The sequence below is a fragment of the Coffea arabica genome, chromosome 11e, assembly GCF_036785885.1.
Source record: "Coffea arabica cultivar ET-39 chromosome 11e, Coffea Arabica ET-39 HiFi, whole genome shotgun sequence".
Classification (NCBI taxonomy): domain Eukaryota; kingdom Viridiplantae; phylum Streptophyta; class Magnoliopsida; order Gentianales; family Rubiaceae; genus Coffea; species Coffea arabica.
Genome location: NC_092331.1, coordinates 43,100,991 through 43,114,609, shown reverse-complemented (window position 1 = coordinate 43,114,609; position 13,619 = coordinate 43,100,991).

The window sequence follows — 13,619 nt, the reverse complement described above, 5'->3', positions numbered from 1 at the left end:
AGATAACTAAAATCCCTTCTTCATTTTAGGTAAAGATTAATTCCCTCCTTAATTAGTGAAGAATATTGCATACTGGAGCCAAAGATCAAAGAAGAAACCTCGTCATAATCAAAATAATCTTGAGCAAATTACTTTTGGATTCCCTCCCAATTTACTTGGAAAATTAGTTTAATTTCCTCCTTATTTTTATAAACATTGATTCCCTTCTAAATTAATTGAGAGCATCACTAAATGGAGCCAAAGGTCATAGGGAAAAACCTCTAAAAGTTAAAAGTAAATTTTGAATATGATCATTGAAAGTCCAATATCTACTTCAAACAGTAAACATATAAAAACAAGACTACTTAGAAACTTGACTTAAAACTTTTAACAATTTTAATATTGATGATTATGTTTTACATCCTTCAAGTAACATAACTTATTATCTTGGAAATATATTAGAGGCTTGTACATTCAAAGCTTTCCTTCATTTGTAGTAAAAACAGGTATGCTAACTTACTTTTTGACCAAGTAATCTGGAGTTTTATGTCATACGCCAAAAAGCTTGTAATGTTTGAAGTGCAGCTCTTGATGGTTTATGACTTAAAGAGTTAAATTTGGTTTTACTCTCTCTCAACTTTTGGACTAAGAATTTTGATTCCATACTTGGCCTCTAATGGTTGTCGTCACTTTATTTCTTATCTAGGGGCCAATATTTTAGGTTCTAAGTGTTTATTTGTGATGTTTCTTAGTAATTTCAACTTAGAAATTAAATGGGTCAATCGAATTAAAACACGACAATACATGTTAATGAAAAGGTTATGATACAAAACTGGCATGAAAGATAACAATGTCATGCATTGTTTTAAACTCATTTAACATAAACATGATTACAATAGAACACGAAACAACACGACAGGTTGACAACCCTAGGTACTTGATATGAGGGATAAGTGGCATATGGATGAACAGAAACTTACGTTTATGTAAACCTACATGTTTTCCACTACAATATTATGAAAATTTACCTGATCAAACAGGTAAATAATTTATGTGATCAAAATTTACCTACATGGTTTTACCTACATGGTTTTAGAGCCCAATAGTGATCCACATATTCCATTAAATAATGAAGATAATTATCTTTTTGATGAAAAATATGATGCAAACCCAGTCCCTATTAGATATTTTGATAGTATAATAGAATTTGATGATTCGAATTGGCACTATCCTTCTCCTTAAAATGGAAGAATGTTTAATATGTGATGTTATGATATTTCTTATTAAAGAATATGACTCTCAATTACAGGAATTAAAAGAAAGAATTTTATTATGAAAGCAGATGGATACATGTAACTTTAAATAATTGCCACCTTGCTACTTGTCACGGTAGATATAAAGAATTAAGAGAATTAGAAAATGAAAGATATTTATTAAACAATAAGTATTCACAAATAAACAAAGAATTTATAGGCCACTATAGAAATGATCATTTAGATAAACAATGAATAAGCCAGAAAGGGTAACATATTACCAAGAATGTCAAAAATATATTAGTAGAGCTTTGGCAATATAAACCAAAATAAATAAGGTAAGGAATCTTATAAATAAAAACCCTTTTGAAGAAATTATAATAGAAGCATTAAATATATTGTTAGAGATAGAAAAGCAAAATTTGGAAAAAGTTGTACGAGAAAGAATTTTACATTTAATAAGAACATATACCTGAGTTTGGAACAATACTATTAGAACCTAGAAATTTAAAAATAGAACAATATTTACATGAAGTACAGAAAACAATATATTGTGGATATATAAAGATTTAAAACGAGAAATTCAACTGATCAAAGAAAAATTAGACAAAAATTTGGAAGAAAATTTTGTAGAAAAAAGACATAAGACTACAATTGAGTATTTAATCGAACATATTTCTAAGATAAAATGAGCGACTCTGAAAATACATTTACTTATCTTTCAGAGTCTGAAATAGAACAAATAAGTACTAAATTAAATAAAATGATGATAACTATAAAACCAGATGTAAAACCTGAAATGCATGAAAATCCAACTATAAATGATATGCCCCAATCCAGTCATTCTGCTCTAGTTAATACACATGATAAAGACCCGATTTAGAAAATTCATTTATCTCTTCATTAATGAATATAGCTAAACAAAAAAGCTATTTAGATAGCGAAGGATATAACTTTTAGAAAAAGCAACACCTGAAGCTGTATTTCCTTTTGAAACATTTTTAGATTTAGATTGTGTGAAAAAACACAAAAGAAGCAATAGACAAATGGGAAATTGGATTGAAGTTAGCAACTTCAATAAATAAGTTAACATATGAAGATGCAAAAGAATTTTTAGAAAAATCCCCTTGTAAATAGTGTATCACGATATTGGAAAACACTCCCTGATGAAACAAAAATAGTAATATATGGAAATAATCAAGATACAAATGGTATGATAACTAGAGCACGTGAATTAATTTGCCTTGAATTTGTAGATGAAGGAAGTTATTTTAAAGATATCAATTCAGTTAAAAAATATACAGACGCTTTACATAAGTTAACACTATGTGATATGTGTGATATAGATAAGTATATTTGTATCTTTCAAAATTATTATTATAGAATAGAGGCGAAAAAAAGAGAAATATATTTAGAGCTGTTTTTCTCAAAAATACCAATCCTTTGGGGTAAAAAATTAAGAGAAGAATATAATCTAGGTACTAAAGATACATTGGGAAAGAGAATATTTTATACATTAGAAAAATTAAGTAAATGGTGTGAATAAACAATCTTTATAGAAAAACTTGAAAATTTAAAAATCAATTAGGATTATGTTGTAATAAAATAAGTATGCCTACTCAAATAGGATGCAACACTCCTTATTATTATTATTAAATGAAAAATAGATATAAGAAGTGTAAATACTTTAAAAGAAGATATATGACAATGTTATTTTTGTAAAGACAAAGGATATTTAGCAAATCAATACCTAAAAAATTTAATAAAAAGAGATTTGAATTAGATGATGATATTGAAGAACTAATTAATGATAATGAATTAATAGAAGTTAATAAATTTACAGAAATAGAAGAAATTTCCTCAGATAAAAGTATATTTATCTGTACAGACACAGAATATGAAATAAGCGATGAAGATGAATAAGATAGAAGAAGAGAAAAATAATTCTTTTGAAATGATAGATATTCATTCAAAAAAGTCAAAAGATACTTATAAATAGAAAATATTAGTAAAAATTCAAAAAAGTAATTTTTCAGTAAACTCTTCTAATGGATTCAATGTACTTGCACTAGAAAAGATAAAATTTTATTTAAAAAAACACCATATGTTTTATGAACTAATGCTCAAAGAAAAAGCGCTAGAATATAGCCTTACTACTAATAAAATAATGATTTCATTAATATCTAAAAAAGGATATTTATCATAAATTAGAAAAATAATATTAGAAAAAATAAGAAGCTCTATAGGATGGATTCATATAGATTCTATCCAAATGATTAATAGTTCCATATCCAGAGAAGGACTAAATACTCTTGTAGTTGATAACAAGATAAAAAATAGGAAAGAAACTACCCTTGGTTTTCTTAGAGGAAATTTTAAATATCAAAAGCTAATTTTTAATATATATCTAAAAATTCCTTATAATATACATGATAAAGATTTTGATAAAACACTTTTCTTAATACAAGATTTCAAAAGAAAGGATTTCTTTTTCAATGAAAATAGACTATATTCTATTATATATATGATTTTTTATGCCTTAGTAAATACTCATCATATTGAAAACTTTTCAAATGTTGAATTCATAGATCTCTCTAAATTAATCCTCCAGAAATTACTAACATAGAATTGGATGAGGAATTCAATTTAGATATAAGCCAAAAACCTCTACTAGATAAGCCAAGTATATTTTTACCAAAATTATCAAATACAGAAGTAGCTCTCATCGTTTTTCAAATATGAATACAGACCAAAAAATAACAAGAAGTTATATATTGGAATGGAAAAAAACATGAAAAATTGTAATATTTTCACAAATACATGTACTAATGAAAATTATATAATTCATTGATTGGTTGAACACTTATCTATTTATCAATTACAAGATCTGTAAGGATCGAAGACAACTTAAGAGGGGGGGTGAATTAGGTTTTCTAAAACCAGCTAAGATATAGGTCACTCTTTTCCAAACCTATCCTTTTTTTCTCAAAGACCACTCAATGGATCAGTTTACAAGAAGGCACAAGTGTTCGTGAGATGAAAAGGAGAACAGTTTATATAGTAAAGCTATAAACGAAAATAGAGAAACAATCCAGGCTTCAAACTCCATTGAGTTTGAACAACACTTTATATAATCAAACTACTTCAAGTTGAACAAACTTGCAACCAATTTCTTGTGTACAAGGGAAGGATCACTTCCTTCTTGCCCCAAATCTCACTTGGTCAAGCAAGGAAGTTTTACAAACACTCGGATAACCCTCACAATGCTACACTATTGAAGAAACTGTGTCACACTTGAAAAGCTACAAGAAAATTGCACAAGTTAAGAATACAAATGTTCCTTTGGAGTATTCTAACACTTGAATCACTCACTATCTGATGTAGACTTGATGTGCAAAGTTATTCTGAGGTGGTTGACTTTGTTCTTTTTATAGGAGACCAAAAAATTCTTCAATTAATGCTGTCAACGGATAGAAGGCATCTGAAGAGTCAACTAGCCGTTGGTGCTGTCGGACGTCCGATAGTCAGTTTTTATGCGTCCGAGCGAGGTCAGTGAGTTCGAGAAATTTTCTTGAACCACTTAGGACGTCCGATCCCCTCACACCATGCGTCCGAGGGTAAGATGCAGACATGGAGGTTCCTCTTCAATTCCTTCGGACGGCCAATGCGTCCAATGTGTTGCGTCCGAAGTGCAGCAACGCTTGTCGGACGTCCGATGCTCAGGTGTTGAGCGTCCGATCGTGATCAGTAATCGTAGAGGCCCTGACTTGTCTTCTTCGGACGTCCGAATCTGAGTTCTTCATACTTCCAAAGTTACTCAATGGATGTCGGACGTCCGATACTCTCCTTTTGTCCGTCCGACATCTTCCTCAGCACTTTTTACCTTTTTGATCTTCTTTTTGCTCTAAGTCCTCAGACCTGTTTAGTGCCATTTCTGAAAAGAGTCTCTACAAAAAGTATTAGTAACATCCGTTTGTTTTGTAATCATCAAAAGATATGAATTGAGATAAACAATCTCCCCCTTTTTGATGATGACAAAACACTTGGATAGAGCAAAAAGAAAAGTAGAAATATGAGTTAGGATTACAGCTCCCCCTAACGAAGTGCATGAGTATACGAAAAGAAAAGTAGAAATATGAGCTGGGATTACAGCTCCCCATAACGAAGTGCATGAGTATACGAAAAGAAACACAACTCCCCCTAAAACTGACTTCCCCTAACTAATTTCTTTACATCATCAGTGCTAATCCATTTCTCCCCCTTTTTGTCATCACAAAAGCAGGTATGCCATGTCTGATCAATTTTGATACCAGCAATATCAGACAACATCAGCACGATCCATCAGAAACATTAGCAACAGAAAATTTGACAACAAAGATTTTTTAATCAGATAATATCAGCAAAATCCATTCATGCTCAGCACAATCATCAGAAACATTCATTCATAACAAATATAAACATTAGAAAATATCCAGTTGTACAGATCAGAAGTACAACTCTTAGTACATAGCATACGAAAAGTTTTGCAGTGCAAAAGATGAACTATAGTCCTAAAAATAAAGTGCAGTGACCTAGCAGTGCCTAGATAGTGATTTTAGATGATCCAGGCCTCCTCCTGGCCAGACGAAACTGTTCAGGATCCACTTCTTCCTCAGTTTCTTCATCGTCTTCTTCATATGCCTCCTCAGTAGCTGGAGCCTTGCCTTTATCCTTGGGCTGAGAGCTAGAAGCTGGTGTGGCCTCAATACCAGTAGTTGGCCCTGTGGGCTCAGGTCTTGGCTCTTTCTGATGAGCATTTTCATTATTTTCAGGTATTGGAGGCACAAGAAGGTTCCTTTTTTCAATGAAAGAAGATTGTTGGGCAGGGGTCATGGTCATCATGAGACCATCTTCAATAAGCATGACATGCTGTTTGAGGTCTTCAAGCAGGGAGATGACCTCAGAATTGGAAGAGAGGGACTTGCTGGCAGACTTTCTAGGATGAATGGTGAAAGGAGAAATATAGTCTGACTAATCACGAGGAGTCCTAAGAGTGACAGGGGTTTCATGAAAGTTTTTCCTTCTAAACTCAACCACAGTCTCCTTATAGCACCAATGGCCATCAAAAAATCTTAAGTTCTTTCTTTCAAAATAAGCTTTTGAGAAAACTGTTGAAGCACTGTCTTTGGGTGATTTTCCAGAAAAAGGTATTTCAAAATGGGCAAAGATAGGGGTCAGAAATTTGCCATAAGAGAGCTTCCTACGACTGTCAGTACTAATTTTGAGCAGAAACTTGCACATCACAAATCCAAAGTCAATGCGAATTTTTTCAACAAAACAATAGAAAAGGTAAAGTTCCATTTTGTTTGCATCTGTTCTGTGGCCATCAGTTGGCACCAACAGATTTGAAATGATGGTGAAAATGATCAGATTCTGAGGACTGAGATCATCTAATCTTGCCTCAGCAGGAGTATTGAAGTACGTTTGAAAATAGGTCATGAGTTTAGCATTGTAAAAATGATGGTAGGCAGAAGGAAATTCCTCATACGAAAAGAAATTTACAATTTTTCCTTTGTAACCATCTTCAATTTTTGTTTTCAAAATGGAATTTACAATGTCAGGTGTTAATGTGATGTTCACAGAGTTGACCCTAGAGATGAGTTCTGTGTGTGAGTTACCCTTTCTAAGATTAGCAAAGAATTGATAAAGCATGTCAGGGTAAAAGGTATTAGGAATGGTCAGAAGATGAACCCATTTTTGGAATTCAAACAACTTAATAACAGGTTCAAGATCAAGCTTACGAAATTCATAGGGAAGGATGAGCCTTTGGGTGATGAACCCTTTTTGAGAGATCAACTCAAATCTGTCTCTGGCTTCATCATCAATGAATTTTGAGAGAGGAGTGGGTTCTATTACGGGCTGAGATACTGGATTCTTCCCAGAACGTTTCCTTTTCGAGGTTTGTGTGGCAGATGACCCAACATTTTGAGTCTCAGTCCTTGTCCTTAGAGATTTCCTGGTGAAGGGTTCAGGTATTTGCTGATTCTCAGCAATGTTTCCTTCATTCTGCTGATCATCAGAGGGATCAGCAGATTGCTTTTTCTTGGATTGGGGAGTGCTTTTCCTTTTTGCAGTTCTTTTTCTTTTACCAGATGACCTTGTGACAGTTTCATCATCCTGGGTAGCCCGTTCTGGTTCCTCATTTCCACCAACCGTGTTTCCTTCAGAGTTCTGCTCTTCCATCTGCTCATCAGATGGTTCAGCAGTTGGAGAAACTCTTTTTCTTTGGGCAGTTTGCTTCACTTTACCACCATGGGTCACAATCTTCTTTTTAGGTGCTTTGGTAGACGGTTCCACAATTTCAATGTCTTCATGTCTAAGTCTAAAAGACTGTCCGGCACTTGTAGAATCTCCTCTAATTCTAACCATGATGCAATGTGGATGTGTTTTTGATGCAGAACGTGGTGTATAGAGGAAGATTGCAGTATGAGCAAACGAGAATGCACTGAAATGCCGCAAGGAGAGAGTTATGAGAAGTTAGGGTTTTCGCATATGAATTGGGAACTATGGGGTAGTTGGGGGTTAGGAGTGATTTTTATGGATAGTTAACGGGCAATAGAGGTGTAATGGCGTTGGTTGAGTCAATTTCTTGGAACTTGATTTGAGGAGAGAGGAATTTGAATTTTAAATGTGAGAGGAAACTGAAAAGTTGCGTCCGAGACCGTGGAGGAAAATGAACTGAGTAAGATGGGTAACTGCCTTATAAGGCTCAATTTTTTTAGTGTCGGACGTTCGAACGAAGTGAAGCGTCCGACACAACCGTCAGAACCAGTGCTTTTCTGAAACAGAATGAAGAACACTGTCAGACGTCCGTTCCAATGCATCAGACGTCTGATAAAGATTGACCAGAAACGAAACTTAGAATATTTTTTCTGAAACGCCCAATTTTGTTCTCAAGAACACAAATTGATCGAGTGGAAGAGCTTTTGTGAGGATATCAGCGATTTGATCTTTAGAACAAACAAACTGAACACAGATTACCCCCTTGGAGACAAGATCGCGAATGAAATGATGTTTTATATCTATGTGCTTAGTCCTAGAGTGTTGAATGGGATTTTTTGTCAGATTAATTGCACTAGTGTTGTCACAGTACATAGGTACACATTCATATACTAAACCAAAATCATTCAATGTGTTTTTCATCCATAACAATTAAGCACAACAAGCACCAGCAGCAACATATTCAGTTTCAGTAGTGGACAATGAGATAGCATTTTATTTTTTACTAAACCAAGATACTAAGCAATTTCCAAGAAAGTTGCATATACCAGTAGTACTTTTTCTATCTATTTTACAACCACCGAAGTCAGTATCAGAGAATCCACATAAAGGAAGTTCATGACATTTTGGATACTACAAGCCAAAGTTTAAGGTTCCTTTAAGATATCTAAGAATTCTTTTTACCATATTCAAGTGTGATTCCTTTGGACAGGATTGAAATCGAGCACATAAGTATACAGCAAACATGATATCAGGCCTACTGCAGTTAAATAAAGTAAACTTCCAATCATACCTCTATACTTCTTTTCCTCAACTTTTGTACCTTCTTCATCTTTGTCAAGTTTGGTAGATGTGCACATAGGTGTTTCAACAGGCTTTGAGTTCTCCATTCCGAATCTTTTCAGCAGCTCCTTGGTGTATTTTGTTTGATTTATAAACGTTCCATCTCGGGTTTGAACCACTTGAAGTCCAAGGAAGAAATTTAATTCTCCCATTATGCTCATTTCAAATTTTTTTTGCATGATGTTGGAAAAGTCCTTACACAAGCTCTCATTAGTAGCACCAAATATGATATCATCCACATATATTTGCACAATTAAAAGATCTCGTGAGTTTTGTTTTGTGAAAAGTGTAGTATCTACAATGCCCCTTTTAAAATCATTTTCAATCAAAAACCCACTCAAACGTTCATACAATGCTCTAGGAGCTTGTTTTAATCCGTATAAAACTTTTGAGAGTTTAAAAACATGATCTGGATAAGATTCATTTTCAAAATTAGGAGGTTGGTCAACATAGACTTCTTGATCTATAAAGTCATTTAAGAAGGCACTTTTAACATCCATTTGAAATAATTTAAAATTCTTGAAACATGCAAATGCTAGAAACATTCTAATGGACTCCAGCCTAGTTACAGGTGCAAATGACTCATCAAAGTCTATTCCCTCTTCTTGAGTGTATCCCTTAGCCACCAGCCTGGCCTTATTTCTAACAACCTCCCCTTTATCATTCATTTTGTTTCTAAAAACCCACTTTATGCCAATGATAGAATGGTCTTGTGGTCTAGCAACCAGGGTCCAAACCTTATTTCTTTCAAATTGGTTTAACTCTTCTTCCATAGCTAAGATCCAGTGCTCATCATTCAATGCATCAACAACATTTTTAGGTTCAAAGTGTGATACTAAAACAAGATTATCTACTAGATGTCTAGAGGAACGAGTTCTGACCTTTTCAAATGGATCACCAATTATAAGCTCCCTGGGATGGTTCTGGACAAATTTTCAGGTTCTTGGAAGATCATTAGGAGTAGTGGTGTCTCTGTCATTCACTTCTCCAGCTGGACTGTCTTGAGTGTCAGCATTCTTTAAATCAATTTCTAGTGAAGCAGAGCCATGATCATTAATTGCTAACTTCTTTAATTCTTCTTGTACACCTGTATCATCATCTTCACCACAACTCATGGAAATGTCACCATTAGATTCATCAAAAGTAATGTGTATCGCCTCCTCTATAACCAGTGTTCTACGATTATAGATTCTGAAGCCTCTTTTGTTTTCACAATATCCCAAGAAAATTCTCTCATCAGATTTCTTGTCAAACTTTTCAAAATGTTCTTTGATGTTCAAAATGAAACATTTACAACCAAAAACTTTAAAGTAACCAACAACAGGCTTTTTGTCAAACATGAGCTCATAGGAAGTTTTATTCAAGATTGGTCTTAAGAGAACTCTGTTCATGGTATAACAGGCTGTGTTTATGGTTTCCTCTCAAAAATACTTTGGTAAATTGCATTCACTAAGCATGGTTCTAGCAGCCTCTTGGAGAGTTCTATTTTTTCTTTCTACAACTCCATTTTGTTGGGGGACTCTAGCAATAGAGAATTCATGAGTAATGCCATTGTTATCACAAAAATCTGGAAAGCCACAAAAACGAAATTCAGTGCCATTATCACTTCTAATTTTGATAATTTTCAAGCCAATCAAATTCTGAACTTTAGCAAACAGTGATACGAAATTCTTGAAAGCATCATCTTTATGTGCAAGAAACATCACCCATGTATATTTGGAATAATCATCAACAACAACAAAATAAAATCTTTTACCACCAAGGCTTGTAGTTTGTGTAGGACCAAACAGATCAAGGTGTAAAAGTTCTAGTGGCTTTGAAGTGGAAACACATTTCTTAGGTTTAAAAGATATCTTGACTTGTTTTTCAAATTGGCAAGCATCACATATCCGGTCCTTTTCAAATCTGATTTTTGGGAGACCTCTAACAAGATCCTTTTTAGAAATTTCTTTTAGCAAATCCATATTGAAGTGACACAGCCTTCTATGCCATAACCATGGGTCCTCATTTGCTACTTTGAGACATTTGAGATAGGAGGAATCAATTTTTTCAAGAACAACTACATAGATATCATTAACTCTTTTTCCTTTGAAAACAATGTTGAACTTTGAGTCAAATATGAGACATTCAAGCTTCTTGAACAATACAAACAGATTTCTATCACACAATTGGCTAACACTTAATAAATTGTAGCTCAGATTGTCAACAAGAAGGACATTGTGGATAAAGATTTGACCATTCTTACCAACATCACCAATACCAACAGTTTTGGCTTTGTTATCGTCACCAAACGTTACCTTTCCACTTGCTTTTGGCTTGAGTTTAATGAATTGTGATACATCACCAGTCATATGTCTTGAACATCCACTATCAATGAACCATTTTGATTCTTTAGCAATGTTTCCAGGTTCACCTACACACAAACCCACAAGATAATACTTGGTACCCTTTACATGTTGGGTCCTTGAGAGTCAGCATTATGTCTAACCATCCACATGCATCTCATGCCATTTCTCATGTTTTTCTTAACATAACAATTGCTATTCATGTGACCAAATTGACAGCAGAAACTGCACATAGTTGATAAATCACTCGAGTGAACAGATTTTATAAATCTGACTTGCCTTTCCTATAGACAGTAAACTCATTTGCTCGATAATTTAACCTATTCTGATGAATATCAAAGTGAGATCTTGTGCTATTTCTTTGAAAAAGGCTTTGTTTCTGATGTTGGAGTAACTGACCAAGATCATTCATTCTTTTTTTTCAAGCAGTTTTGTTCCTTTTTGAGAATGTCACAGAGGTTTGTCCTTTTGTCAAGTTCAGTATGTAAATCAAATTCAATCTTTTTCAGGTTATCATTTTCATTTTTCAAATGTTTGTTTTGTCGAAAAAGGTTTGCATTGTCTTGAATCAAAAAATTAATTTTCTGGTTTAGTTCTTTGTTTCTGATATAAGATTCTTTCAAATTGTTGTGCATCTTTTCCAAAAATGAATTAACATCATCATCAGATTCATTGTCACTATCAGTTTGGGAACTACAAGTAGTTACCTCATCATCACCAATGGCCATGAAAGCCACTTGAGCAGATTCCTCTTCTTGCTCAACTTCACCTTCTGAGTTGCAATCATTCCAGGTGATCTGGAAATTGTTGAACTTTGGTTTTCGTTCAACCTTATTCTCCTTATTTTTCTTTATTGGACACTCAATTGCATAGTGTCCTGGTTGGCCACATTCGAAACACTTATCAGTCTGCTTCTTGTTGAACTCCAGTTTCCCTTTGTTTCTGAAGTCATTAGACTGATTTGGGAAGGAATTGCTGGATCCACCTTTCCTGAATCTTCTCTTGTTGAGTATTCTTTTGAAGCCTCGTGTGATGAGTGCAATATTACTGTCATCACCTTCCAAATCATTTTCATCCTATGAGGCTGTTTTATCTTCGTCTTGTGAAACTTTCAGAGCAATACTTTTTCTTACCTTGGTGTCTTCTTCATCCTGCATCTTAGGTTTAAGTTTCAGTTCGTAAGAAGTTAGAGAGTTAATCAGAGATTCAATGGGTAAAGTATTCAGATCCTTGGCTTCCTCAATGGCAGTCACTTTGCTCTCCCAGTCCTTTGATAGAGCATTCAGGATTTTTCTGTTCTTCTCACCTAGAGAGTACTCCTTCTCAAGCACCTCTAAATCCTTGATCAGATCATTAAATTTACAATACATTTTGTCAATATTTTCATGAGGCTCCATCTTAAAAGATTCATACTTAGTGACCAGAATGAATTTCTTTTGCTCTCTCACATTCTCGCTTCCCTCATGGATCTCTCTAAGTTTATCCCAAATTTCTTTTGCAGATCTGCAGCCTTTGACTCTAATGGACTCATTTGAGTCTAATGCACTGTATAGAACATTCATAGCCTTGGCATTTAGAGTGAGATGAGTTCTATCTTCAACAGTCAACTCACTTCTTATTTTTTGTCTCGGCCTATGAGTAGTATCATCAACAATAGTACCGTTATATGGTCCTTCACTAACAATAAACCACAACTCAATATCAATCGGCCTGATAAGAATATGTCTGTCATTTAATAAGCCGACTAGACAGTCTCTTTTTAGCCCTAACACAGTCACAAACTTATGTATCATGGCCATAGAAAGCCTCCCTATCAAGAACTTCTCCACTAGTGCATTCTTGAAAGGTTTCGCAATCAGTTGCAGTTCTTGTCTGGAGATCATAAACACTGGTTCCCCCTTGAAAGTTCATAACTTGCCATACCGCGATCCGGGTGGAGCTGAAGTTGAACGAGCTAGAATCGAAACAAAGGACTTAGTCCCATGAAAGTCCAGAGGCCGTGGGTTCCTCCCAAAATTTTGAGGAACGGCCATGGCCAATAAGAAACCCTAGGAGGACGCCGTATATGTCCTTTAAGACAATTAAATTCCAAAATAAACTTTACATCAAGAATTATAAATATAAATATCTTATTAGCCAATTCAAACTTAAATTTTGACTTAAATTTGGTAGTGAAATGGTATACTATTTTGTCCTAGAAATATATGTGGCCTCCAAACCTTCACTTTTTATTTCATCTTTTCAAACATCACAAATACTTGTTAGGGAGGAAAAAACCTAAGAGAGCTGATTAGAGAGACCCAATATGTAAGTTAGTGACACAACATTGACCCAAAAATTTAAGTTATTAGATCTTAGGTCTTTACTTATAGATGAACCACTCTTTCTCCATCTTTTGAACCAATGTGGAATGCAATCCCCTACCCATGAACCTAACAAT